The sequence below is a fragment of the Balaenoptera physalus genome (genome assembly GCF_965194825.1).
Source record: "Balaenoptera physalus genome assembly, chromosome: X".
Classification (NCBI taxonomy): domain Eukaryota; kingdom Metazoa; phylum Chordata; class Mammalia; order Artiodactyla; family Balaenopteridae; genus Balaenoptera; species Balaenoptera physalus.
The window spans coordinates 65,528,995-65,548,961 of NC_138903.1; the positions used below are offsets into that span (position 1 = coordinate 65,528,995).

The 19,967-nt window shown below is 40.5% G+C and overlaps 1 protein-coding gene across 2 annotated transcripts in view; it reads right to left on the bottom strand.

Moving 5' to 3' along the window:
• The window catches only part of NEXMIF (neurite extension and migration factor), a 146,112-nt gene that overhangs the window by 27,452 nt on the left and 98,693 nt on the right, over positions 1-19,967 (bottom strand). Inside the window, exon 1 of one of the 2 annotated variants that reach the window (XM_082447355.1) lies at positions 13,023-13,095. The exons of the other annotated variant lie outside the window; for it this stretch is intronic. The gene's annotated coding sequence lies outside the window, so the exon portion shown is untranslated. Of the gene's footprint in view, positions 1-13,022; positions 13,096-19,967 lie in introns of those variants that run through there. 2 annotated transcript variants of the gene reach the window in all.

Sequence of the window (19,967 nt, forward strand, 5' to 3'; positions counted from 1 at the left end):
CAAAATATGATCTATCCTGGAGAATGTTCCATGAGCATTTGAGAAGAAAGTGTATTCTGTTGTGTTTGGATGGAATGTCCTATAAATATCAATTAAGTCTATCTGGTCTAATGTGTCCTTTAAACCTTGTGTTTCCTTATTTATTTTCATTTTGGATGATCTGTCCATTGGTGAAAGTGGGGTGTTAAAGTCCCCCACTATTATTGTGTTACTGTTGATTTCCCCTTTTATGGCTGTTAGCATTTGCCTTATGTATTGAGGTGCTCCTATGTTGGGTGCATATATATTTACAATTGTTATATCTTCTTGTTGGATTGATCCCTTGATCATTATGTAGTGTCCTTCCTTGTCTCTTGTAACAGTCTTTAACATCTATTTTGTCTGATATAAGTATTGCTACTCCACCTTTCTTTTGATTTTTATTTGAATGGAATATCTTTTTCCATCCCCTCACTTTCAGTCTGTATGTGTCCGTAGGTCTGAAGTGGGTCTCTTGTAGACAGCATATATCCAGGTCTCGTTTTTTTATCCATTCAACCAGTCTATGTCTTTTGGTTGGAGATTTAGTCCATTTACATTTAAGGTAATTATTGATATGTATGTTCCTATTGCCATTTTCTTAATTGTTTTGGATTTGTTTTTGTTGGTCTTCTTTCTTCCCTTCTTCTTTTGTTCTCTCCTCTTGTGGTTTGATGACTACCTTTAGTGGTTTGTTTGGGTTGCTTTTTCTTTTTTATGTGTGTACCTACTGTAGCTTTTTGGTTTGCAGTTCCTAAGGGGTTTTGATATAGCAGTCTATATATGCACAATGTTGTTTTAAGTTGCTGGTCTCTTAATTTCAAATGCAATTCCCATTTCTTGCATTTGTACTTTCCTCATGGTTGCTGGGTTTGATATCATATTTGTGCGTTGGTGATTTCCTACTATTACTTTATGTTTGTCTTTATAGTGAGCTTTCCCATTTGTGATTTTCTTGTTTCTAGTTGTGGCTTCCTTTTTTTTCTCCCCACCTAGAGAAGTTGCTTTAGCATTTGTTGTAAGCCTGGTTTGGCGGTGCTGAATTTTCTTAGCTTTCGCCTGTCTGTAAAGCTTTTGATTTCTCTGTCGAATCTGAATGAGAGCCTTGCTGGGTAGAGTACTCTTTTTTTTTTTTCCCGGTAGAATATTCTTGGTTGTAGGTTTTTTCCTTTCATCGCTTTAAATATATGGTGCTACTCTCTTCTGACCTGCAGTTTCTGCTGAAAAATCAGCTGATAACCTTATGGGGATTCCTTTGTATGTTATTTGTTGCTTTTCCCTTGTTGCTGTTAATATTTTTTCTTTACATCTAATTTTCGTCAGTTTGATTAATATGTGTCTCAGTGTGTTCCTCCTTGGGCTTATCCTGCCTGGGACTCTCTGCACTTCCTGGACTTGGGTGACTGTTTCCTTTCCTATGTTAGGGAAGTTTTTGGCTATAATCTTTCAAATATTTTCTCAGGTCCTTTCCCTTTTCTTCTTCTAGGACCCCTATAATGCAAATGTTGGTGTGTTTAATGTTGTCCCATATGTCTCTGAGACTGCCCTCACTTCTTTTCATTCTTTTCTCTTTATTCTGTTCAATGGCAGTGATTTCCACCACTCTGTCTTCCAGTTCAGTTATTCGTTCTGCCTCAGTTGTTCTGCTATTGATTCCTTCTAGTATATTTTTCATTTCAATTATTGTGTTGTTCATCTCTGTTTGTTCTTTAAATCTTCTGTCTTTGCTAAACATTTCTTGTATCTTCTTAGTCTGTGCCTCCATTCTTTTTCTGAGATTTCGAGTCAACTTTAGTATCATTACTCTGAATTCTTTTTCAGGTAGATTGCTTATCTCCTATTTATTTAGTTTTTCTTGTGGGTTTTTATCTTGTTCCTTCATCTGCAACATATTTCTCTGTCATCTCATTTTGTCTAACTTTCTGTGTTTGTGGTCTCCTTTCTGCACCTGAGGATCATATTTCCTCTTGCTTCTGGTGTCTGCCCCCTGGTGGGTGAGGTTGGACCAGGGATTTGTGTAGGCTTCCTGCTGGGTGAAGCTGGGCCTTGTCCCTCTGGTGGGCAGAGCCATGTCGAGGGATGTGTTTTGAGGTGGCTGTGAGCTCAGTACAACTTTAAGCAGCCTGTCTTCTGATGGGATGGGCTATGTTCTTATCCTGTTGGTTGTTTGGCCTGAGGCTTTCCAGCACTGGAGCCTGCAGGTTGTTGGGTGGGGCCGGTTCTTGGTGCCAAAATGGGGACCTCCAGGAGGCCTCACTCCAATCACTATTCCCTGGGACCTCTGCTACTGGTGTCCTTGACCCCGTTGTGAGCTACAGCCAACCCTCGCCTCCCCAGGAGACCCTCCAAGACCCCTAGGTAGGTGTAGCCCAGGCTCCTATGGAGGTACTGCTTTGTGCTGGGTCCCAGTGCATATGAGACCTTGTATGCACCCTCCAGGAGTGGAGTCTCTGTTTCCCCCAGCCCTGTGAGCTCTTGCATTCAAGCCCTGCTGTCTTTCAAGGTTAAATGCTCTTGGGGTTCTTCCTCCCAACTCCAGACCCTCAGATTGTCTTGGAGGACTACTTTTATGTGGGAATGCCCCTGTGTAGCCTGCATGGGTTTAATATTTTTTGGTGCAAGGGCTGTTTTTAGTTTAGATGTCTGCCACCTCTTTCCTCAGTGTATGCTGGCTGTTATCCCCTTGATAAGAGGTGTGACTATTGTTTTGGTGACCAGGGCCTGCAATGGATATTGAGCAGGCCTCCCCTTTGTTCTGTAGTTGTCACTGCCCTGTCAGGGGTGGGATCTGCTCCCTAGTTTTTGGAGTAGAGGCCCCCAGATCTGTTTGTTAGCTGTGTTTCTGATCTGCAGTGTGATGTAGGCAGGACTGAAGCACTCCCACTGGGAGAGAAGCCACTGAGTATTCCTCCTCTGGAGCTGTTCACCTGTGGGTGTGCTTTGTTGTGTCACCTTTCACTGGTTGTGCGAGCTCTCAAATTATACTGTTGTTGGCACTGCTCTCGGACCCACCTTAACCGTGGGTATGCTGGCAGTTGGCCCTGGTCTCTCTCAGGTGTTGTTTTCACCAGGACACCAGCATAGACCCACTGAAGTCAGGTCCCAGGATTGCAGTAATCATGGAACTGAACTTGCTGTGGGCACTATGGGGGCAGCTCAGACTCTGGCTGGGTCCAACCCCCACATGTACGTGTCCACAAAGTCCACAGCTGCTAAAGATAGACCTATCTTGGCTGTGAGAGCACTCACTGTCCATTCAGATGTTCTGCAGATGCTGAGTTTACAAAGCTGGTCGCAGGGGTGTAAATCTGCAGTTTGTGCAGCTGTGAGGCGAGATTTCAGCTCTTCTTCCTTAGGTGCATGGCCCCTGCGGCTCAGCTGTGGTCTCAGCTACACCCCTGCATGTGGGTCACCCCACCCGGGGACTGGGTGTGGAGGAGGAGGAGGCAGTGGCCAGAGGTGCAAGATCCTGTCCCGTTGGGGATGGGTCATAGAGGAGGAGGTGGCAGCTGGAGGTGTGAGACCCTGCCCTGGTGGGAGCGCTTCTTAGTGCCCAGGGAGGCAGGGGCTGGTGTGCAGGGAGAGAAGCTGCAATGGTGGCCTCACCCTTTGTGTGTCACTCAACAATGCTGTTTCACTTACATAGCAGTCTGGGCTTCCTCCACGAGCACTCCTGGTTGTGGAGCTCCTCACTACCATCCCCTCAGGTTGTCTCCTCACAGCCAACAGCAGTCCTCTCCCTGGGTCTGCTCTCCAAACCCCATGTTCCAGCACCCACTCCCCGTCTGCACCAGCGGGCACACATCTTAGGCTGGGGCGCACAGACCAGTTGCTGCGTTCGCCTCTGAGCCCTTGAAGCTTCCCTTCTGTCCCAGCTGATCTCCCCGCTGGTGAGGGGGCTTCCCCAGGTGCAAGAACATCTCCTCACCTTCAGCTCCCTGCCAGGGGTGCAGGTCCCATCCCACTTACTCTCCTCTTCCTTTTCCCTTCTTCTTTGTTTCATCCTACCTGGTTACACGGGGATCTTTCTTGTCCTTTTAAGTGTCCGAGGTCCTCTGCTAGTGTTCAGCAGGTGTTCTGTGAGAACTATTCCATTTGTAGATTTATTCTTGATGCATTTGTGGGGAGAGGTAAACTCCACGTCCTCCTACTCCCCCACCATCTTGACTCCTCCTAATTTATAACCTTTTAGATCATAGGTAGCTCAAATTTACTGGCACATCTCAGAGTCCCTTTGCTTTTGCAAAATAATTATATTTTCAGGACTTCTGCCTGCTTTCTCTCTCAAGTTTAAGGAACAAGTGGCAGAGAAGCCCAATCACTGTCAGGTCAAGAAAATGAAGCATTTCTTTCCCAAAAGAGTCCTTTTCTTCTTGTTGCCAGACCCATATGGGCAGTATAATGGCACATGAGTTACAGGGAGACCAACCTGGAACACCATTGATGTGTACAAGATGGTGAGTCCTTGGAAAGACTGTGCCACTGTATCCTGGCACTCTGTGAGAATGGGTTTATGCAAGGTTTGTGTCCTAATCACAGAATGCCTTTGTTGCCAGGCAGCACTGAGTTACATTTGATGCTTGAGTTCAATGACTGTAGGCTGAATTATCTTTCAACTTTCTCCACATGGATCTCTTGTCTTATTACTAATCTAGCCTGTTAATTAAATATTTAAAATATTATTAAATTACTTTAAGAAATATAACCACTGAACCACAGGGCTAGAAGGATCTAGGAAGATAGTCAAATCCCCTAATCCCTATTTTACAAATGGGGTAACCAAGTCCCATAAAGGGGAAACTACCTGCTCAATGTCACACAGTGAGTTGCTAACACAAAACATCCTTGGAAATATCCCCATGGCACCAAGTGGTTATTTTTATTTATAAGGTGAAATATAACTTATAAATAAAAATAACCAGTATTCAGAGGGCTAACTTTTTGTTTGTCTTTACTTGAGGAAATACTGTCACAAATAAGAAAAATGTCCTTGCTTATCCCAAGACGGGGAGTGGAGAAAAAGCCAAACCCTAAACCTATCTGGGAAGGAGGCACTGCTCTTCCAGCCTCTGGCTTCTTGAGCTCTGTGTTGTCACCATCAATATAACAGTTCTGGGAACATCTTTCTCTGTTACACATACACACACATCATGTTCATGTATACTCAAAAAAAATTCATGGTGTATTTCTTTTCCCATTGTGGAAGCAGAATGCTGCGTATTGAACTAGAGTTGGGAGACAAGCGGAGCTGGGAGTTCTAAGATAAATGCAACTACTTAATAATGCCTAGTCAAAACACCACTTGAAATTTTGGATGTGGGTTTGAGGGACCAGAGATACCATGACCAGAGATACCATGACCAGAGATACCAAGTTAAAAGGTTTTTGAAAAAGTCCCAAGTGATCACAGTAGATTTCTTTTATAGTCTTTTACTTATCTTTTACTTCATCTTAATCCCCAAAGCAGGAAACAAGAATATAAAGAAATAAACATCAAATTAACTACTATATTTATTTAGAACCCCTAAGGAATTACAGCTGTATCTACTCACTTCCTGATAGCTATTTTCAGTAAGTAGACAAAAATCATCTATAAATGGTTCCAAGTAAATTGAGGACAACACATAACCAAATACAAAACATCCCATAAACAAAAGTGATACTGCTAACCTGGCCCAGGAATTTGGAATCAATCTTGGTCCTGTACTGGAGTCTTCCCATGGGATGATGAGCTAGCTGTTACAGCTAGCTGGGGTCCTCAGTTTCACCACTGATAAAATCTCTGGCCTTCCTTTCTAATTTCAGAGATAGTTCCAAGTCTTTCCCAGTATGTGTACTTGCAAGAGGGGTACCTGTCCTCTATTCTAAGCAGTGAAGAACAGCATAGTTCAACATTGATGAAGACCTATAGATCTGGGGCTCAGATGAGCACCCTACTTCCTTACCCTTTTTGGCTATGTGGAAAACAGTACGAACAGCTGGTTGGAAGGCTGGGACTGTCACATAGTGTGGACATATGTTAACTACTTACACAACTATTAAATACCTGTTTTATATGTTAGACTACGCCATGACAAAAACAGAAGTGAGAAACACAAGCTCTACTGCCAAGACATTTACAGTCTAGGAGAGGTAGAAGTATATTTGGCATAGCAGGTATCTCTCAGTGTGACAACTCTTAGATTGGCTCAAATATTTACTTCTATATTTTGATTTTACTTTCAAACTATTCTCCTAGCCTTGTCAATCTCTAGGATAGGTCTTCCAGATACTGGTCCAACTAGTATTTCCTTCACCAAGGGGGGAAAAATTCCCCCTGATCTGTATGCCCAAGGCTTAGAAAAATGAATCCACTTTTGATCATTCCATGAAGATAAGTGCAACTTCCCACTCTACTCTGGACTTGCTCTTGCTAAATACACAGCTGCTAGGCAACCCCTAGCAAGTGGTGAGACTACTTTTTCAGATCCCACCCCACCCTCCTCACACTCCTTTTGCAGATATGCTTGTAGTAGACAGAGCTTGACAGTCACTCTCAAAATGACAGGTTGGTAAATGCCTGGATCTTTTCACAACGAGATGATCTATCACTGCCAAAGGTCACAGGTCCCAGACATCCTTCACCAGTAAGTGGACTCCACTAGGGTATCTCTTTGTATAGCTACTTATATGTAGAGAAAAATACTTTAAGATGAGTTTGACCCTTTACAAAAGTACTGTTACAATGGCTATAGAAGTTTTATTTAACACAGGAAGGAAAAATTCCAATAACCCACAAAGGCACCCAGCTACCCAATGCCATATATTCACAAGACCATGCACCCCTATCCCATCAGGAGAATTTTTGTCATATTCCTTTAATTTTCTACATGGGGCCAAGAATGGTTATCCAAGGGAACAAGGGAAAGGATAGGGGTACAAGGTGGGGATACATTAGAAAAGAAGAGGGGCTGGATATAAGAATAGGTATGTTGCCATTCTAGTTGGAGTTCTGCAACAGCCTAGCAGTCATCTGTTGCTATTATCTCTCTATTCTGGCCCCTGGCAATTCATTACTGTCACTCATAGCCAAGGCAGCAAAAAAGCCCTCATAGCAACAGAATCTCTGAAATGGCTTCCTGGGATATCTTCTACAGCACTCAGCTCAAGCCAATCCTGGCTAAAGCCATAAAGATGGCATTCTGGGACACTGTGCTCATTAAAGTCTATATAGGTAACACCCATTGCATGTGCAGTTCTAAAGCCTACATTTGCTGAACAGCAGCAGTCGGCTCTGCAGGACTTGTGCCAATTCCAGTAGCCAAGTCCACAGCAGGTAAGAACTCTCAGGGCCAGGCTTCTGGAGGTTCACCTACTGATGAGAAAAACAAGTCCTGGAAAAGGCAAAGGTAAGTGCTGTTCTTTCCTAGTGATACTGGTTTTCTTAGGTTCCTTTGCTATCTTCTCATCTACTGGTAGGGCCAAGTGTTTCTTAAAAGGAATGTTGCCTGCAACTACAGCATCTATTTATCTTTTTTGTGCCAATATCTGGGTTCATTTGCAACTTCTAACCTGCGCCATCCAATACAGCAGCCACTAGTCACATGTAGTTATTTAAATCTAAATATAAATTAATTAAAATTAAATGAAATTTAAATGTCAGTCTCTAGTCATATTTCAAGTGCTCAGTAATCACATGCAGCTACTGGTTACCATATTGGACAGCGCAGATACAGAACATTTTCATTACCAAAGAAAGTTCTACTAGATAGAACTGTTATGCTTACTCCCCAATCATCTAGTCACCTTTTCTGTTTTTATTTCTAGCATTTTATTTATCTTATTGGTCTCAGGCAAAGAGGATTGATGTCATCATATTCCTCAATTCATCAGTAATCAGAGTAAAGGTTCTTTCTTGCCATTATTCATTTATTCCTACACTCTTTCATAGGTAACCATTCTAATGTGGTAAATGTCTATCTTTGTATGTGTTCTTTTAAAAGAACATATTGTTTCATGTGTATATTTTAAAATGTTATAAAAATGATACATACTATAGATCTCATTCTTAATTTCTACTATGAATCATGTTAAGATCCATTCATACTTCTATATATCTAATCTGTTGCTTTTATCTGCTGTATAATGCTCTATGGTATGCACCCACCACATTTAACCTATTTGCTCTCATTATATTATAATTATAATAACCTAGGATGCCTGGCTTAGCACTTTATAGAACTCTTGGCAGAAATTCCTGGCTTCCTAGAAACTCTTCAAAGAAAATTATAACCAAAAGTATTTGTAACTTGAGTATGTGACCTCACTTTTAATTGTGGGTATCTTCACTCCCTGGAACATACACTCTTGTCCTGTCCTTCAGTATTCTAACTTACTGGTATTCCTTTTTGCCTGTTATTGGTCACTGTCCATTTTTTGATTGGCTCTGGTCTTATATGAGATTTCTTCCCTATTCTTGACTCCAAATAATGGTTTTCCATTAGTCTTTGGCTTTTATTACCTGGACTCAGGTTATCAGTTTGTGAAGTCCCTTGTCTCTTCTTTTTATTTCTGACTCTTCCTGTAACTCCTGCTGCCACTCAAGATTCAGTTCAATGGGTAGTTTCCTGGCTAAAGTTTTCACTGAGCAGTGGGGGTTAGGGACCTAATGGAGACAGGATTGCTGCACTGAATACCAAAGACATTCAGTGCCTAGTGGGAGGTTTCACATTCTCTGTTAGCTTGACACACCAGGGAAATAACCTTTTAATCCAGTGCAACATAATTTATTGTAGTGTTATCCAGTTCGAAGATGTTATGAAAAACATCCCCAGAGAGATTTAAGATTTCAAAAACATCCTGAGTTTGAACTTAATTCAACTACTCCAGAAGGCTAAAACAACAAAAGATGACCTTTTAGGCACTTCATATGTCAGGCACTATTAGGCCAGATAATGTCATGCCAAATTAGAATGTTTGTCTCCTGCGGAGGGAGGAGGGTTGGTGGGAAGGAGAGGTTCAGGGTATGTGTTTTAATTAAAATCATCTGTCAGTGCTAATGACCTAACATTTAAAAAATGATTATTCTACAGAGATACAAACAAGGAATTGAACAGGGGATACTTGATGTCTTTATGGTGTCAGAAAGGGAACAAAAGTATGTTCTAATCACCTTTGATAAGGGATGAGACAAATAGGAACTCATTTAGAGGAAAAAGTCCAGAACAAGGGGACTCAAAACTGATGTTAAACTCAGGGAAGAAAATTCAAGCGATGTGTTTTCTGTCTTCAAATACCTGAAGAGCTATCACAAAAAAGTGAAACTAAATTTTTTTTTCTATTTCCTACCCACTGGCATTCAGGTGTCTTTTTTAAAATTTAATATTTATTTATTTGGCTGCATCAGGTCTTAGTTGCTGCATGCGGATCTTCATTGCAGCATGCGAGATCTTTCATTGCAGCGCGTGGGCTCTTCGTTGCGGTGCACAGGCTTCTCTTTAGTTGTGGCACGCGGGCTCCAGAGCGCACAGGCTCAGTAGTTGTGGCACATGGGATCTGTAGTTGTGGTGCGTGGGATCCAGAGCATGCAAGCTCAGTAGTTGCGGTGTGCGGGCTCTAAAGTGTGCGGGCTCAGTTGCCCTGTGGCATGTGGGATCTTAGTTCCCTAACCAGGGACTGAACCTGTGTCCCCTGCATTGGAAGGCAGATTCTTAACCACTGGACCACCAGGGAAGTCTCTCAGGTGTCTTTTTAAAAAAATTTTATTGAAGTATAGTTGATTTACAATGTTGCGTTTAAATTCTGCTGTACAGCAAAGTGACTCAGTTATAGATATATATATATATATATTCTTTTTCATTATGGTTTATCACAGGATATTGAATACAGTTCCCTGTGCTATACAGTAGGACCTTGTTGTTTATCCATCCTATATATAATAGTTTGCATCTGCTAAATTTGTTTAGTCAGACCACAATGGGAAGTAATTTGAAGGAGGAAGACTATATAGTTCAATATATGAATCAACAGAGGTGTCCAAAGATGAAATGGATGCTGAGGGAGGGGCATAGGGAAAAAAGTGAGCTCACTAGCTCTATTCAAGCAGAGGCTGGGCAAAAATTCAGCAACATTAAAGAACAGATTTGAGCATTGGATGGAGAAGCTGGACTAGATGACTCTAATACTTTATAATTCAATGTGACAGCAAGAAATCATTTGTAAAAATCTGAAACAAATTCAAGGAGCTGTTAAAAATATATAAAAGAAATACAACAAAGCCAATAAAACTGGATCCTATTCGAGCTACCCAGTAATGTGTGTGAGAAAGGGAATAACAGAAGATATTCCCACACTCTGACACGAAGCACCACCTTGGATATGGGCCCATAGCAGCAAGGAGCATGGCCTGTCCAGGGACTCAAGTCATGTTGAGTCAAGATTTTATAAAGGACAGAGAGACTCTCACAGGAACAAGGCTCTTTGGGCACTGGAGGAATGCTATTAAAAAATAAAATCTTAAAGAACCAATCTATAATTTTTTCTCAGCCAAGTCATGACAGTTTTTCCAAAGCAATTAAGATATATGCAAATTGGCCTAGGTAGATAAGAGTTCCTGCCTTCAGTACATTGGCACTACCTCCCCTCCCAACCTAAAAAAAAAGTGTTTTCTCCAGGAAGGCTTTGCCACATTTTTCCAGGGCTCTGCCCAGAGTTTGAAAGCTCAATGACATGACACTCCACTTGGCTGGATTTTATTGCCTGCTGTACTCTTCAGTTTCCCTTCTAGCCTAGACTCAATTACAATCAAGGTTTGCAGAAGGCAAACAACATGCAGTGAACCTGTCACAGTGCCAATTAAGCACAAACATACCCTGAAAATTAAAATGAAAATCAAATGTCAACACTATGAAAAGAAACTAACAGCTTCTTCAGAAATGATGAATAAAGGCAGAGAGAAGAAAAAAACCAGCAAACCTGCTCTTAGCCTGGCAATGCAGCCCCAGTCCTGTTATATAATATTCCATCATCTCCCACATCTGCATACTCTATATCTTTATCAAATTGTTTATGTTTTAGCACATTTATAATACAGATGTCTTAATGTTGATTTCATAAATATTATTTAGTGTCACATGGTTGCTCTGGGTTTCCAAGACAACAAATGTACTTTGCCCCAGCCACCAGTAAATCATGACAGTTCACAATCTTCAGGTCTCACCTGTGTATTGACAGGACAAGAGACGCTTTATGGCCTAGGGAATGGCTCCAGCATGGTGGTGGTGGCTAGCATCAGAATTGGTTAGTTTGAAATCCCAGATTACACAGATCAGATTTATTTCAATAAATCTGGTCTATGGAATCAAAGATCCCAAATCAACCTTAGGGCTATAGTCCAAAAGTAGCTACCAGTTACTGTTATACGTCCCCTCAGTGCCTAGTACAGGGCTTAGTAAATATTAGTTTAATTTCTTTTTCTCCCTTTTTCTCTCTATACCTACTTCAGTTCCAGAGGCAAGTGGTACATAATATAATAATAATAGTGAAAATAATAATAATAGCTAATACTTAAATAGTGTTATCTTCCTTTGGAGATGGACAGAAGTAGGGATGGGGAAAACAAATTAATCAGTAATGAATGAAGTCAGTAGGCTGGCTTCTAGTACCCCAGCTCTTCCACTTAGTAGCTATGTGATTCTGAGGACATCCTTTAAACCCCCCAAGTTCCAGTTTCCCCATCTGTCAAACAAAAGTACAGGTTTCCCCCACTATCTGAAAGAAGAGCATCCCCAGGGAACCTTTTGTAAGCCAAAATGGTGTAAAGTGAAGAAACAATTACCTTAGGACACATCTTGCTAATGGATACACAAAATAAATCGAGATAAAGCACAGGTGCTCACAGACATAGTTCAACACTATGGTGGCTTGACACTGAGATGCTGAGTATAGTTCCTGGAAAGGAGCTTGGTGGTGCTACTCTCACTGACTGGGGTGCACACTGCCTCTTATAACAGCTCTCTGCAAACAAACACTGAGCACTATTTTCGATTTTCACTTTTTTTAATAAAAGCGAAAATCCTCTTCGGATTTACTTTGGTTAGTGAAAACAGGTACTAATGTAGGTCTTTCATAAAAGTGAAGTGATGGAAAGCAAACTTTTAAACAGCAGGGGATACCTGGAATAGTTACCTCATAGTGTTACTGTGAGAGTTAACTGGTTTATGAATATACATAAAGTAGTACAGCACCTGGCTCACAGTGGGTCCTCAAAAGTAGTAGTTCTCATCTTCTTCTCCCTCCCCACCTCAGAGTACCGTTTAAAAAATTCCTGGCAGTATACTCTTAAGTTGGGAGGTAGAATCCCCAGGATCTTGGGGATAGTTCAAGGCAGGGGGCACAGAAACCAGCTTTGAAGCAACTCAACAGGTTGGAAGAGAACTACCTGAATGGGGCAGTCTGGTCCTTCCTTCATCTTTCCTGTTGATCTCTAAGATATTTTGTGGTACTAATAGCAATGGGAATGATAAAGTTCCTACAATCTATTTGGTGCCTGAAAAGTATTGCTGAGTGAAGGAGGGGCTGTAGAAAGTGGTGGGACATGGTTTAAGATAAATGAAAAAACCTTGCCCTCTGCCATGCAGCTGAGCTCCCCCATGGCTGCAGACTGGATGGTTTTACATGGCCTTAGTATAATTCTACTTTTATCCCCCCACCTTCTCGCCCCTCCCCACTAGCGCTATCCTGGTGACTGAATCTTGCCTTTCCCCCACATCCTGACAAGCTGATGCTGTCAATCTCAAAACAGCCCGAGGTCAAATCCAGAATCCATTTGGGTTTTTAGGTGGAGAGGGATGAGAGAGGGTTTTTGCCTCCAGTGGTTTCCACCTCCAGAAAGTTGATGACAAAAGCCTCTGCTACCTTTCCCTTCCAACCTCTCCTTGGGGAAAGAGAAAACCCTCTATTTCCACTATCTGCTCTGTTGAGCTTCTTTCACTCAATGACAGTTTCTATCTTGCTTATTGCCTCACTGGCTATGCAACAAGGAGGAATCAAGCTTTGATGCAGTATCCCTAGAGTCATCTGTTCCCTGCAGATATGAAGGAAACAGGACCTTCTGGAAAAAAAAAACAACAACACGCCATTAAAGCTTTTATTCCAAAGTCCTCAACTCTTTAGCTCCTCAGGTATCCACTACCTCATGTTTTCCAAATGCTGATCCAGCTTCTTATTCAGATTTTTAAAAGGCAGCTAGTTCTTAAGAGGATGGCTGGGATGTGTCTGGTGGGGGAGGGGAGTGGGGGAATCAAGCTACAATTACACTTTTTAGCCAGAAAAAAACAAATCAGATGGTGATGAAATCCCAGGAGAAAACATAGATTAAAGTCTGTGCTTTCTAAATCTGTTACTTAACTAAACACAGCTGTTAAAGATGATGTCTTTGCTGTGCATGTATATCTATAATAATGCTGTCATTAGTATTCAGATATGATGCTGGGAACCCTCCCCATCTCTAAGATATGCACTCAGAAGGAGTTTCTCCAGGACTGGGAGATTCTACACTGATCCATCCACAACCTCACCTGGTTACCCTATGTTCACAGTATGGGAAGAGAAAGAAACTAACATTTACTGAGTGGTGTTCTACTAAGTACTTTAAATATATTTATTATTTTAATTCAAACAACAGTCTTATGAGATATATATTATAATCTCCTTAATAGATAAGAAAGTTGAGACTCAGAAGAAAGTTAAGTAACTCTTTCAGGCCCACCTAGCTAGCAGGAGGGGAATGAGGATTGAAACCTAGCACTGAGTTACTCCAAAGCTCACAGTCCTGCCACTCACCACAAGCTTCCGAGATGCCTGGGCTGAGGGCCAGGGTTCAGTCTTTGGTGGGACCATAAAAGTGGACTGACTCACCCCTAGACAACTTCAATTCAGTAACATGCTGCTCTAAACAATCCAGTTGAACTCTTTACATATAAAACATCCCTTGAAAGGAAATAAAGAAAGAAAGGAGAGAAGAGGTTGCAGTAGGTTCCCAATCTGAAGAATATCTGAAATCAAGAGCTAGCATTTACTTGAGATATCTTTTTCAGGTCAAACTTAACAAAAGACCCCCAACACAATAGTGTCTTATCCGAGAACAGACTCTTGCACAGCTAAGAAAGTCATATATACTATTTTTCCATGACCAGTCCTAATTAAACTTAAGGAATAAAGTGAATATGATAACAGGGCTATAGAGGGCTTGACAGTTTAGTAGAATTATCACATTCATCCTGACACTTGACAATTACCACCCAGTGAGTCAGGAAAATAAGTATCATCATTTATGTTTACACATGAGAAAACTAAGGATCAGGGAAGTAATAACATAAAGTTGTTGAGATGCGGCTGGGTGGGCCCCGAAGTCGTGACTGTTATCCTTTCTTCAGTACATTTTTAAGTAGGGGAGTGACATGCTCAAAGTCGTATTTTAATACTAGTCGACTCAGGATGAATTGTAAGAGTTAGGGCTGTAGCTGAGAGGAATGCTGGACTAGGAGTCAAGGGCTCTGGGTTCTAGTCATGGTTTTATCACCTTTATTAATGTGGGAGCATCTAAAGCGAAGATGAATATCCCTGCCATTTCTACTTAACAGGGCTGCCGGGGACTCAAATGAGAGAAATAATGGATGTAAGTATGCTTAATAGGTCATTAGACACCTTGAAAGAAATCAGACCCTTGGTGACTAGATGAATTACAGTCAGTTTTTAATAAATATTCTGAGGATCATTCATTCTGTTGCCACTTATGGTACCTAAGTATAGTGTCATGACAATCTAAAACATTCTTAGTGAAGAAATAAGACAATAGCTCACCTGAAAATATGCTCCAAAGCTCTTGGATACTTTAGGTACTTTTTTATTGAAGTATAGTTGATCTAAAATATTATATTACTTTCAGGTGTACAGCACAGTGATTCAGTATTTTTACAGATTATACTCCATTATAGCTTATTACAAGATAATGGTTATAATTCCCTGTGCTATACAATATATCCTCGTTGCTTATCTATTTTATACATTGTAGTCTGTATCTCTTAATCCCATGCCCCTAATTTGTCCCTCCCCACTTCCCTCTCCCCTTCGCTAACCATCAGTTTGTTTCCTATATATGTGAGTCTGTTTCTGTTTTGATGTACACATTCGTTTGTATTTTTTTTAACATCTTTATTGGAGTATAACTGCTTTACAACGGTGTGTTAGTTTCTGCTTTATAACAAAGTGAATCAGTTATACATATACATATGTCCCCATATTTCTTCCCTCTTGCATCTCCCTCCCTCGCACCCTCCCTATCCCACTCCTCCAAGTGGTCACAAAGCACCGAGCTGATCTCCCTGTGCTATGCGGCTGCTTCCCACTAGCTATCTATTTTACGTTTGGTAGTGTATACATGTCCATGACAGTCTCTCACTTTGTTGCAGCTTATCCTTCCCCCTCCCCATATCTTCGAGTCCATTCTCCAGTAGGTCTGCGTCTTTATTCCCGTCTTGCCCCTAGATCTTCATGACCATTTTTTTCTTTTTTTTAAGATTCCATATATATTCATTGGAATCCTGTATTTGTTTTTCTCTTTCTGACTTACTTCACTCTGTATGACAGACTCTAGGTCCATCCACCTCACTACAAATAACTCAGTTTCGTTTCTTTTTATGGTTGAGTAATATTCCATTGTACATATGTGCTACAGCTTCTTTAACCATTCACCTATTGATGGACACTTAGGTTGCTTCCATGTCCTGGCTATTGTAAATAGAGCTGCAATGAACATTGTGGTACATGACTCTTTTTGAATTATGGTTTTCTCAGGGTATATGCCCAGTAGTGGGATTGCTGGGCCGTATGGTAGTTCAATTTTTAGTTTTTAAGGAATCTCCATACTGTTCTCCATAGTGGCTGTATCAACTTACATTCCCACCAACAGTGCAAGAGGGTTCCCTTTTTTCCACACCCTCTCCAGCATTTATTGCTTGTAGATTTTTTGATGATGGCCATTCTGACTGGTATGAGATGATACCTCATTGTAGTTTTGATTTGCATTTCTCTAATGATTAATGCTGTTGAGCATTCTTTCATGTGTTTGTTGGCAATCTGTATATCTTCTTTGGAGAAATGTCTATTTAGGTCTTCTGCCCATTCTTGGATTGGGTTGTTTGTTTTTTTGATATTGAGCTGCCTGAGCTGCCTGTATATTTTGAAGATTAATCCTTTGTCAGTTGATTCATTTGCAAATATTTTCGCCCATTCTGAGGGTTGTCTTTTTGTCTTGTTTATGGTTTCCTTTGCTGTGCAAAAGCTTTGAAGTTTCATTAGGTCCCATTTGTTTATTTTTGTTTTTATTTCCATTTCTCTAAGAGCTGGGTCAAAAAGGATCTTGCTGTGACTTATGTCATAGAGTGTTCCGCATATGTTTTCCTCTAAGAGTTTAATAGCGTCGGGCCTTAAATTTAGGTCTTTAATCCATTTTGAGTTTATTTTTGTGTATGGTGTTAGGGAGTGTTCTAATTTCATTCTTGTACATGTAGCTGTCCAGTTTTCCCAGCACCACTTATTGGAGAGGCTGTCTTTTCTCCACTGTATATTCTTGCCTCCTTTATCAAAGATAAGGTGACCATATATGGGTTTATCTCTGGACTTTCTATCCTGTTCCATTGATCTATATTTCTGTTTTTGTACCAGTACCATACTGTCTTGATTACTGTAGCTTTGTAGTATAGTCTGAAGTCAGGGAGCATGATTCTTCCAGCTCCGTTTTGGTTTCTCAAGATTGCTTTGGCTATTCGGGGTCTTTTGTGTTGCCATACAAATTGTGAAATTTTTTATTCTAGTTCTGTGACAAATGCCAGTGGTAGTTTGATAGGGATTGCATTGAATCTGTACATTGCTTTGGGTAGTACAGTCATTTTCACAATGTTGATTCTTCCAATCCAAGAACATGGTATATCTCTCCATCTATTTGTATCATCTTTAATTTCTTTCATCAGTGTCTTATAATTTTCTGCATACAGGTCTTTGTCTCCTTAGGTAGGATTATTCCCAGATATTTTATTCTTTTTGCTGCAATGGTAAATGGGAGTGTTTTCTTAATTTCACTTTCAGATTTTTCATCATTAGTGTATAGGAATGCCAGAGATTTCAATGCATTAATTTTGTATCCTGCTACTTTACCAAATTCATTGATTAGCTCTAGTAGTTTTCTGGTAGCATCTTTAGGATTCTCTATGTATAGTATCATGTCATCTGAAAACAGTGACAGCTTTACTTCTTCTTTTCCGATTTGGATTCCTTTTATTTCTTTTTCTTCTCTGATTGCTGTGGCGAAAACTTCCAAAACTATGTTAAATAATAGTGGTGAGAGTGGGAAACCTTGTCTTGTTCCTGATCTTAGTGGAAATGATTTCAGTTTTTCACCAATGAGGACGATACTGGCTGTGGGTTTGTCATATATGGCCTTTATTATGTTGAGGAAAGTTCCCTCTATGCCTACTTTCTGGAGGGTTTTTATCATAAATGGGTGTTGAATTTTGTCAAAAGCTTTCTCTGCATCTATTGAGATGATCAAATGGTTTTTCTCCTTCAATTTGTTAATATGGTGTATCACATTGATTGATTTGCGTATACTGAAGAATCCTTGCCTCCCTGGGATAAATCCCACTTGATCATGGTGTATGATCCTTTTAATGTGCTGTTGGATTCTGTTTGCTAGTATTCTGTTGAGGATTTTTGCATCTATGTTCATCACTGATATTGGCCTGTAGTTTTCTTTCTTTGTGACATCTTTGTCTGGTTTTGGTATCAGGGTGATGGTGGCATTGTAGAATGAGTTTGGGAGTGTTCCTCCCTCTGCTATATTTTGGAAGAGTTTGAGAAGGACAGGTGTTAGCTCTTCTCTAAATATTTGATAGAATTCGCCTGTGAAGCCATCTGGTCCTGGGCTTTTGTTTGTTGGAAGATTTTTAATCACAGTTTCAACTTCAGTGCTTGTGATTGGTCTGTTCATATTTTCTATTTTTCCTGGTTCAGTTTCGGAAGGTTGTGCATTTCTAAGAATTTGTCCATTTCTTCCAGGTTGTCCATTTTATTGGCATAGAGTTGCTTGTAGTAATCTCTCATGATCCTTTGTTTTTCTGCAGTGTCACTTGTTACTTCTCCTTTTCCATTTCTAATTCTATTGATTTGAGTCTTCTCCCTTTTTTTCTTGATGAGTCTGGCTAATGGTTTATCAATTTTGTTTATCTTCTCAAAGAACCAGCTGTAATTTTATTGATCTTTGCTATCGTTTCCTTCATTTCTTTTTCATTTATTTCTGATCTGATCTTTATGATTTCTTTCCTTCTGCTAACTTTGAGGGGTTTTTATTCTTCTTTCTCTAATTGTTTTAGGTGTAAGGTTAGGTTCTTTATTTGAGATGTTTCTTGTTTCTTAAGGTAGGATTGTATTGCTATAAGCTTCCCTCTTAGAACTGCTTTTGCTGCATCCGATAGGTTTTGGGTCATCATGTCTCCATTGTCATTTGTTTCTAGGTATTTTTTGATTTCCTCTTTGATTTCTTCAGTGATCTCTTGGTTATTAAGTAGTGTATTTTTTAGCCTCCATGTGTTTGTATTTTTTACAGATTTTTTTCCTGTAATTGATATCTAGTCTCATAGTCTAGTGGTCGGGAAAGATACTTGATACGATTTCAATTTTCTTAAATTTACCAAGGCTTGATTTGTGACCCAAGATATGATCTATCCTGGAGAATGTTCCATGAGCACTTGAGAAGAATGTGTGTTCTGTTGTTTTTGGATGGAATGTCCTATAAATATCAATTAAGTCCATCTTGTTTAATGTATCATTTAAAGCTTGTGTTTCCTTATTTATTTTCATTTTGGATGATCTGTCCATTGGTGAAAGTGGGGTGTTAAAGTCCCCTACTATGATTGTGTTACTGTCGATTTCCCCTTTTATGACTGTTAGTATTTGTCTTGTCTATTGAGGTGCTCCTATGTTGGGTGCATAAATATTTAAAATTGTTATATCTTCTTCTTGGATTGATCCATTGATCATTATGTAGTGTCCTTCTTTGTCCCTTGTAATAGTCTTTATTTTAAAGTGTATTTTGTCTGATATGAGAATTGCTATTCCAGCTTTCTTTTGATTTCCATTTGCATGGAATATCTTTTTCCATCCCCTCACTTTCAGTCTGTATGTGTCCCTAGGTCTGAAGCGGGTCTCTTGTAGACAGCATATATACGGGTCTTGTTTTTGTATCCATTCAGCCTGTCTATGTCTTTTGGTTGGAGCATTTAATCCATTTACATTTAAGGTAATTATTGATATGTATGGTCCTATTCCCATTTTCTTTAAATTTCTATTTATTTATTTATTAATTTTAGCTGTGTTGGGTCTTCGTTTCTGTGCGAGGGCTCCCTCTAGTTGCGGCGAATTGGGGCCACTCTTCATCGCGGTGCGCGGGCCTCTCACCGTCGCGGCCTCTCTTGTTGCGGAGCACAGGCTCCAGACGCGCAGGCTCAGTAGGTGTGGCTCATGGGTCCAGTTGCTCCATGGCATGTGGGATCTTCCCAGACCAGGGTTCGAACCCGTGTCCCCTGCATTGGCAAGCAGATTCTCAACCACTGCGTCACCAGGGAAGCCCCCATTTTCTTAATTGTTTTGGGTTTGTTATTGTAGGTCTTTTCCTTCTCTTGTGTCTCCTGCCTAGAAAAGTTCCTTTAGCATTTGTTGTAAAGCTGGTTTGGTGGTGCTGAATTCTCTTAGCTTTTGCTTGTCTGTAAAGGTTTTAATTTCTCCGTCAAATCTGAATGCGATCCTTGCTGGGTAGAGCAATCTTGGTTGTAGGTTTTTCTCCTTCATCACTTTAAATATGTCCTGCCACTCCCTTCTGGCTTGCAGAGTTTCTGCTGAAAGATCAGCTGTTAACC